General features: G+C 39.7%; 1 pseudogene; it reads right to left on the bottom strand.

Annotated features, from left to right (window-relative positions):
- Positions 1 to 288: 288 nt before the first annotated feature.
- Positions 289 to 9,610, bottom strand: part of LOC140925892 (uncharacterized) — a 31,355-nt pseudogene continuing 22,033 nt past the window's right edge.

Below are 9,610 nucleotides of genomic sequence, written 5' to 3'. Positions count from 1 at the left end.
TTTGTAAGTAATGTATTGCATATGTAAAAATAAAGCTGTTTTTCATTTTTGTTACTCTAACGACCATACAGACACTTATTCATATCAGAAAATCCGGCTTTACTAAATCTTCAAGCAGAAACTGGTGCTATTTTTACCAGTAAAAGTCCAGTCAGGGCTTTCTCCGCTAGTGCCCGGAAGACGCAAAGAAAAGCGCGCGCCACTCTACACGATCTGAACGACCGGAACAGGCTAAGGGTACACATTGCCAGGAATTATCAATGATATGGTGTGGCGTTGGTTCTACCATTAAGATGATACATTGACATCTTTCAGTTCATCTGTTATTCCCTGCATGGTTGGTCTCGTCCCAGGCTCTCTCTGCAGGCATCGCCGTACCAGGCCGCGAAACACAGCGTTCGTTACAAGCACGACTTGTTCTTCTCGCCTTGTAGGATCTGGTAGTTCCCGGATGCACATTTCACAGAGAAGAGCACCAAAGCTGTAGACATCAACCTAAGAAAAACAATCATAATACATGACTTAATGCCAGAATATTCTTTGTTTACATTACTTATTAGTGGTATACTGATTACAAAAAGAGTTCAACTAACACCAGAGGGAGAATCTCAAATTCAGACGAAATAGATGATTATCGATAAATGGATAAGAAAAGCCTAGAAAACAGACAATCCTTAAAAGGCATCATGGTAAGTTCTTGGCTTAAATGTTTTGTTTGTAAAAATACTAACTTTTGACATCCTGTAACTGTTGTCTTTAGAGAAGAGAAGGGAAAAATTAACGAATCCAATTACGTCGACCAAATGCATGAAGAAGAATATAAAAGAGTGAAAAAAGTGCAGACTAACAAGGTGCAAAGACTTCTGACAAAGATATGGTCATTTCAGAACAAGAATACTGTATTGTTCGAGAAGTCCCGACAAGAAAGCGAGTTTGGGCGAAAGGACAAGGGTCACTTTTACTTCTACCACTGTTAGCATTGCTGTACAGTTTTAGTAAGTAAAAAGTCTTGAATGTTCACTTAAACTTACCTTGACAGTTTGGTTTGGTGTAAGTGCTTCAGGTGCGCTGTAAATCATAGCTCCAGGAGCCACTGCTATGGTCTGCTGCATGAAATTAGCAGTGCCATAATCTGACACTTTGGCCCTCCATTGGTCACCCTGTCGCCATAGCAACACATTGGCACTACTGACATCCCGATGAATGATGGGTTCTGGTTTCTTCTGGTGAAGATAGTTCAGTGCGCGGGCTACATCCAAAGAAATAGTGCGTATTTCTACTTCGGACAGTTGCTGCTGTTCTAACAGAGTCCGCAAACTTTTCTCCATCAACTCGGTGACAAACAGAGGACTTCCCTCGTCAACTGTGGCGCCGATAAACTGTAGTAAGTGAGGATGGCGACACTTGGATGCAATATTCATTTCTCTCTCAAAAAGACGTATGTTATGAGGGGAGAGAATCAACTCGTGGATTTTTTTCACTGCTACAGTACAGCCACAATACGTTCCCTCATTGACACTTCCCCATCCTCCCCTCCCAAGGCATTTTTCTGTGATTTGAATTTCGTCGCGGGAAGAACCCAGTCACGTGTTCCCTGGTTACGCAATTGATTTATTGTTTGCTGAGCTGTTGAAAGACTTAACTGTAGTTCAGAAACTTGTCCTCGGCAATTCGTCAACTGTTGTCCTATCTCCCTCAGTTGCCTCTGAGAATTTTCTTCACGTTGTTGAAACTCCGTCAGCTGCCTCTGAGAATTTACTTCACGTTGTTGAAACTCCGTCAGCTGCCTTTGAGAATTTTGTTCTCGTTCCTGAAGCTCTCTCAACAGTCGCTGCATATTTTGTTCACGTTCACGAAACTCCATTAGCTGGCTTTGAGAATTTTGTTCTCGTTCCTGAAGCTCTCTCAACAGTCGCTGCATATTTTGTTCACGTTCACGAAACTGCGTTAGCTGGCTTTGAGAGTATTGATCCCGTTCTTGAACCACTCTGAGCTGCCTTTGTAAATTCTGTTCACGTTCCTGCATCTCCCGTAACTGTCTCTGGAAGTTTTCTCCACGTTGCTGAAAATCCCTCAACTGTCTTTCTAATTCTGAGGTTCGGCTTGGCGAGTTTGCTTCGCGTAAATCTTGTATTTTTTCTGAAAAGATAATTTATAATAAAAAAACAAAACAAGGCAATCAAAATCACCCAAGTAACATGGGCGAACTGATTAAGTGTCAACTAAAAAAGAAAAATTAAAAATTTTGACTTAATAGAAAATTTTATGTGCACTGCATTTGTCTCTTGAAACTGAGCGACACATGAGCATAAACCAGATACTGATAAAGAAGATGAAAATCAGAATTCCGTTTCGCCCCAATTGTCACTTAATATTGATTGTTTGTAAAGTTACTCACACAAAATATTGGATTGTGTGTCCAAGAACATAGTCCCTTCTTTGAACGAGTTCTCATTTTTTCGCACATTCAAATGTATCTTAATAAAGGTTACTGGGCATATAGATACATCAGGCGATTTCATATAAATACGTTTCGACACGATCCACTCCGAAATTAAAATTACGCGGAAAATTTAAAGATATTTACGGAAATACAAATTGAAAGCAGACGGACAGAACGTTTTGGACGATCCAAACTCATTCAAACGAACTTAACTAAGTTTGGTTCGTCTCGTGATAAGTTCGACGTTTAACCTTGGCCTAAAGAAAACACAAAAAACGATGTTGGACTGGTCGTTATAGTCGGTGAGGGGGAGGGGAGGGGGGGTGGGAAGAGACGAATTTTATGGCGCAAAATGTAACCTTAACGAGAAATGTAACAACTGTGAAGCAAAATGAAACATTAAATCGTAATGTAACAACTATAACATAAAATGCAAAAACTTTCTATCGCGAAATGTAACTCAAATTGTAAAAACTTTATACTAAAGGAATATGTGACAATGTAAACTGTAACTAAATTCTATAACTATAAACAGAAGTTTAGTAAAACATATAAGCTTTCTCACAAGTCAAGTTGTCAATTGCGATTTCCTATCAATTCATTTATATACTTCATTGTCTAATAAGAATCACCACTGAAAAGTATCCAAGAAAAACGTGTTGCATTCTTTATTACAAGACACATAAGGGGCGTCCTTTTATTAAACACTGATCGAAAAAAACGAGTTGCAAATCTATATCCTATCCTGCGGTGAAGAAGAACGTTTCGCAGTCTCAAACCCTATAAAAAACTTATAGTCCGGCTGGGACTATACACTGGCGGTATTCTGTTGCATTCTTTATCACAAGCTATAAGGCACATAAGCTAAGGGGTGTCTAAAAACAGAAGATTATGTCCTTTTTACGCAGACTTAAGAAAATGAATCGTAAATCTATATCCTGCGATGCAGAACTCAAAACCTAGATAAAACTTAGATATAAATCGGGACTATTATACCCGCGTTGGTGACGCCTGCGGGCTATAATCAACCTACCGTCGACTCCGGGCCGTGGTTTCTTCGAAAAAATGTGGGGCAATACAGTGTAACGATAATATGAGCACAAGCATATAAGAACCAAGCAGCGGTTGTTCAATCGTTGGATAGCGTTATCTACTGGATAAATCTCTATCCAGTGTATAACGCAAATGGGCTGATTGTTCTGGTCAGCGGTAGAAATCTCCTGCTTTCAAACTATACTTTTCCCTTGGATAGGGATTTATCCGGTGGATAGCTCTATCTAACGTTTCAACAACTGGGGCCATTTTTTTCGGTGTAATTTGTTTACCAACGAGATGAGACATGTCCTTGCGTTCCAGATCGACTTGGAATTTGAAAGTGTTGGTTTTAAAGGAGAGGGGAGAACCGAAGTACCCAGAGAAAAACCTCTTGGTGCAAGGGAGAAAACCAACAACAAACTCAACCCTCATATGGCGTCGACGCTAGAATTCGAACCCGGGCCCCGTTGATGGGAGGCGAGCGTGAGATACGACTTTTGAAAGAACAGGATGAAGGGGTAAAAAATACATGTAGCTCTTCTCGGATCCATTTCCTAAGGCTATTTTTACTGGTCGATGAATTACCCAACGAAAGTGTAGAGAGAAATAACCAAATATTTTCTAATTTAATACATTGAAACCTCTATTAAGCGGACACCTTCGGGACCTTCCCAAGTATCCGCTTAATAGAGGTTGTAAAAGTTGCACAATGTTTGTGAAAGATCAACATTCAACGGTTAATCTGTACTGTGATAAAGTTGCATGTTGTTAAAGAAGCTATCCAGAGTTCAAGTTCATTACCTTTCATTACCAACCTTAATTTGTTTGTACATGCAAAAACACTAACTGACTTCAGTACGTATTTCAAGGACGTAACCCAATACTGCTACTGTCAATTTAGTCTGGTGTCCGCTTCATAGAGGTCTTTAACAATAGAAATTAACCAAATCAAACTTATTTTAGTGACCGCGTCCGCTTAATAGAGTTGTCCACTGAATAGGGGCTCGTTATAAAGGGCAATATAAGTTAATTTCGGGACTCGGCTTAGAGGGTGTCCGCTTAATAGAGGTTTCACTGTATTTCTTGCCATCATATGACTTTGCTTTGGGGAGATGCCGTAATATTAGAGACCTTTAGCATTAGGTTTTTCAGTTTGCAGTCACAAGTTTACAGTTTCACGTTGGCGGGATTTCAAATTTAAGCAAGGCGTTCATTGTTGATTGCCGCCATGTTGTTTTTCGTAAATTCGAAGTTCTTTGCTTTTTTCGCCCAAAAACCTAAATAATTCATTGCTTCGAGATCAAAATCTAAGTAGCACATCACAGGTGGATATAGAAAGCTGATTCGTGCCTTTAAACGTGAGGCTGTACAATTTTTAGAGACAAAAAAAACCCTTGCCGTTCAAACGTGAGCTCCAACTGAAACGGCAAACGCGACAGCAAGACCGTGGTCACATGACATTCTCAGGTTTGCGGTTTGCCAAGAAAAACCTGATGCTAAAGGTTTCTATTCTCTCGTGACCGCTTATAGATGATAAGAGAAGACTGAGGACGAGTCAGGGTCTCAAGGGAAATTTTGGCGGGGAATTTTCCGCCAAATCGATTGATGCGAATGAAAATTCGCATCAATCGATTTCTGGATTAGAGACTAATGTCTGTCTCTAAGCTTTCATAGTATTAAGAATGATCTGATTTGTTGACTCCAAATCACTAGAATTGGGGCCAGCCCGATATCATGTTCTACGGGCGTTTTTGTTTTTAAGTAGATAAATGTTGTTATTGTAGTCTACCCCTCTTGACACGGGTGTCTGTAAAACGAGGACCGGATACCTGTGGATGACGGATGCGGATGCGGATGCGAAAATGCAGAAAGAAAAAATTGCAGACAATAGTATAATAATAATATTTTGGATAAATCAATTTTACTAAAGCATGTCTTTTTTCGTTTACGGTAGTGTTGTATTTAAATCCCGATTATAAATAATAGTTTGATATCCATCATCGGAGAGAAAACACGTATATAAAGTTCTTGGGGCAACTTTTTATTCTTGGAAAAAAAAAACAAAGTAAGAAACTGGAGAAAACAAGACAAAATAAACCAAAAAAAGGGTGAACTGCGCGAAAAAAATCGGCGTGCGTTGCTTCGCTTATTTCGCACTCGCCTCGTAAATCGCCCTGATTCCCCACAAAGGAGCCTGGTATTGAAAAGGCTCTTCATGTAACGCTGACACTCCGCCCGGACTCTGGTCAACTCTGCCATGGAAGACAGTTCAGAGCGTGACTCTGAACTGCCCGTTTTTGAGATCAAAAGGTAGGTTACTGTTACACTAATTGTTTTCTTTTTCATTTTCGGGTCTTTTCTAATTTCCTGAGCAAACTGGGTCCTTTGAAATCTGCGATTTGTTTTTGACGACTTCAAAGGAGAGAGGCTATCACATGCTCAACGCAAGAGAGAGATGGGACGTAAAAGATATGCTTCTTGACTTGATATCACAAATCCTCAGTATTTTTCTTCTGGTTTTGTGTGAATCGGTTTTGTTTAATGAGGGTTTTTCCACAGAGCTTCTTTTTCAAGCAATATGCCGCACCCTCAACAGAAGCATTTGTCTGGCCTTCGTTCCATTTTTACAATTTTACGCAAAGGTTCTTTCAACGAAACCGCCGCCTGGTTAGCTCAGTATGCAGAGCGCCGGTCTGCTGGGCCGGAGGTCGCGGCTTCAAACTTCGGCCGGACCAACACTCAGGGTCTTTAAATAACTGAGAAGAAAGTGCTGCGTTCGTAACGACATCTGCAAACGGTTACACTTTCTAGTCTTCTCGGATAAGGACAAAAAACCGTGGGTCCCTCTCACAGTACTGTCACTTATCTGGTTCTTGTAGGACGTAAAAGAACCCACACCACTGTTCGAAAAGAGTAAGGGACGTTATAGACCCTAGTGGTGTGGCTAACCTTTCCTGGGATGGGTGGGTTATCTGTAGGGAAGGATCTTAATATAGCGATAACCTCATGATCCTCCTTCAGGTGTCGTAATGGCTACCTGTAAACAGTGTATGAATGTATGTAATGAATGAAAAGGGATGTTCTGGTGTAGACTTAAAATCTTTATAAAGGCTTGTTAAGAAGCAGTTTTATGTTTGGCTGCTGCGTCCCAGATAGACGAGAGCGGTCCAAATAAACCGAATATCATATATTTTCGATTCCGAATTCTGTCTGTCTCGTTTTTAATGACGAGTTTTCGGTTGCTCGATACGGACGTTCAAAAATTTCGTTAAGGATATGTTTCGGAAACTATCTTGGTTGGAGAAAAATTTAAAACAAAAACAAATGAGACAGAAAGTAGCCTTCATTAATGCGTTTCACTAGGACACTTTTCCTGCGGGATTTTGATTTTTAGGATGCTTTAAGGTGACTCGACCCAGTTTTTTTGGGGGGGGTACCATCCTACTTTGAAGCTCTCTGGTATCTCCACCTTTACTTTTATCGTAAGTCTAACACATAGAATGGATAACATATAGATCAATCTACAATATAACATAAAATTTTTGGCGATCGGAGTAAATGTCACGTGGTTATAATGCCACGCCCCTTTGAGGTCTGAGTCGAAAATCTGCTGTTGCAGGCATTTTTTCCTGAAAATCTCTCGGCTGCACATAGCGCGCATTAGTGCCTTGCGCTGAACAGAGTTTCACCAAAATCGCAAAGACCCAATTCGAGAAATTCAGCGGTTTCCAAATTTAGGTCATAATTTATGCGAAAATGATAAGCAAACTTTACACGGATTATATCTAAAAAACTATGAGAATTATCCCTTTATTTTGGGCATCGTTATAACAGATGGGTCCTTGCAAGTCAGCAAAACGCTTTAGGGCCTTGTAAATGCGCGCGATTTCGAGCAAAGCAAACACATAGAAATTATAGTTTTCGCTATTTGTTGACGTTTGTCAGCGTTTAAGAGTCTTTCTCACGAAAAAAGCATTTTCTTAAAAATTCGTAGTTTTTTTTCCTTCAAATTTTTTCAGGGCCACAATTGATTAACTAACTACCCGGACTCTGAATTTCATGGTCATTGAAAAACTGTGACTTTATCTTCAATAAGCCCAAACTTGAGTAAACATTGAAGATTTTTAGCGTTTTGGCTGAGTTTGTGCTTTGGGAGTTGTCTATTGTTTCTAGTCTGTCATTACACAGCATTCTTGTTCAGCACGCGTGCAATGACCACGCTTGGCTGACTTCCGAATGCTCACCGAGATATTCCCGTCACGAGTTGGTTTAATTATTGGCTTGCATTAAACCTATGAAAAATGATATTTTTTTATTGTAAGTAGATTTAGTGTGTAGCACTTCTTGATTTTTTTGCAAAGGCACAAGAAGCACGAGAATTGATTAAAAATTGTGAGTTAAACCTGTATGTATCACGCGATAACCTGTCTCACTGTACCAAAATTATTATATCTCCGTGAGCATTCGGAAGTCAGCCAAGCGCGGTCATTGCACGCGTGCTGAACAAGAATGCTGTATAATGACAGACTAGAAACAATAGACAACTCCCAAAGCACAAACTCAGCCAAAACGCTAAAAATCTTCAATGTTTACTCAAGTTTGGACTTATAGAAGATAATGTCAAAGTTTTTCATTGACAATGAAATTCAGAGTCCGGGTAGTTAGTTAATCAATTGTGGCCCTGAAAAAATTTGAAGGAAAAAAAACTACGAATTTTTAAGAAAATGTTTTTTTCGTGAGAAAGACTCTTAAACGCTGACAAACGTCAACAAATAGCGAAAACTATAATTTCTATGTGTTTGCTTTGCTCGAAATCGCGCGCATTTACAAGGCCCTATAGCGTTTTGCTGACTTGCAAGGACCCATCTGTTATAAGGATTCTCAAAATAAAGACATGAATCTCATAGTTTATTAGATATAATCCGTGTAAAGTTTGCTTATCATTTTCGCATAAATTATGACCTAAATTTGGAAACCGCTGAATTTCTCGAATTGGGTCTTTGCGATTTTGGTGAAACTCTGTTCAGCGCAAGGCACTAATGCGCACTATATGTAGCCGAGAGATTTTCACGAAAAAATGCCGGCAACAGCAGATTTTCGACTCAGACCTCAAAGGGGCGTGGCATTATAACCACGTGACATTTACTCTGATCGCCAAAAATTTTATGTTATATTGTAGATTGATCTATATGTTACCCATTCTATGTGTTAGACTTACGATAAACGTAAAGGTGGGGTTACCAGAGAGCTTCAAAGTAGGATGGTACCCCCCCAAAAAAACTGGGTCGAGTCACCTTAAGATTAGGAGATTTTTTTTTGCACCTTTTCGGGATAAACTTTTGCGATTAATCAGGTTTCATCAAGTCTGTTTTTTCTTTTCTATCGGCAGTATATTTTACAGTTTTAAAATTCGAGTTCATAATTCGTCCACTTGCAAATTCCCAAAAGGTGGAACTTGTAAAAAATAAATTCACACGATAGGCGGAGTTGATTGGCATCTGCCAATTAATCGGAAACTTACGTACTTACGTTCCACCGTTTTTTTTTTTCGATGCTGCAATTTTCTGTCTCAAGGCGCTCAAACAAATAATTCCCGATTTAATTGCCCTGAGAATATTTTCTCTTCTGTAAGTAGGGTACACTATATCCAGGCTATGTACTCAAAGGAGAAGTGCGCCGTAGCATGCGTGGTTTTAAAGAGGAGGAACGGAGCGTCCTTGTTTCTGTGACATTAATGAAAGAAATTACAGGGTTCAAAGAATTGAGGAAAAACCCTGAGTAACCTGTGCCGACTATTGACAACGCGCACTTTACATGAAGGGCCCAACCACACGACAGAGACTTGAAAGAAAGATTTCTTTCCCTTCTTTGTTTGTCTGTTTATTTATTTCTTTATTTTTGGCATCCGCGTTTTCCCATCAGCATCCGCCATCCGCAGGCATCCGATCCGCGTTTTACAGACACCCCTCTTGAAGCTGTTAACAGCGAACACTGTTTTGACGCGAGGATTGCCGGTTGACCAAATTTATAAGCGTTAATGTTTATAAAATTAAGTCTGGATATTTCACTCAACAATTTTAAATATTTAAGCCCAGCTAAACATACAAATGTTCAAGTTTAACCATATACTTC

Source organism: Porites lutea, chromosome 2 (assembly GCF_958299795.1).
Source record: "Porites lutea chromosome 2, jaPorLute2.1, whole genome shotgun sequence".
Classification (NCBI taxonomy): domain Eukaryota; kingdom Metazoa; phylum Cnidaria; class Anthozoa; order Scleractinia; family Poritidae; genus Porites; species Porites lutea.
This window is presented reverse-complemented; position numbering and strand designations above follow the sequence as displayed.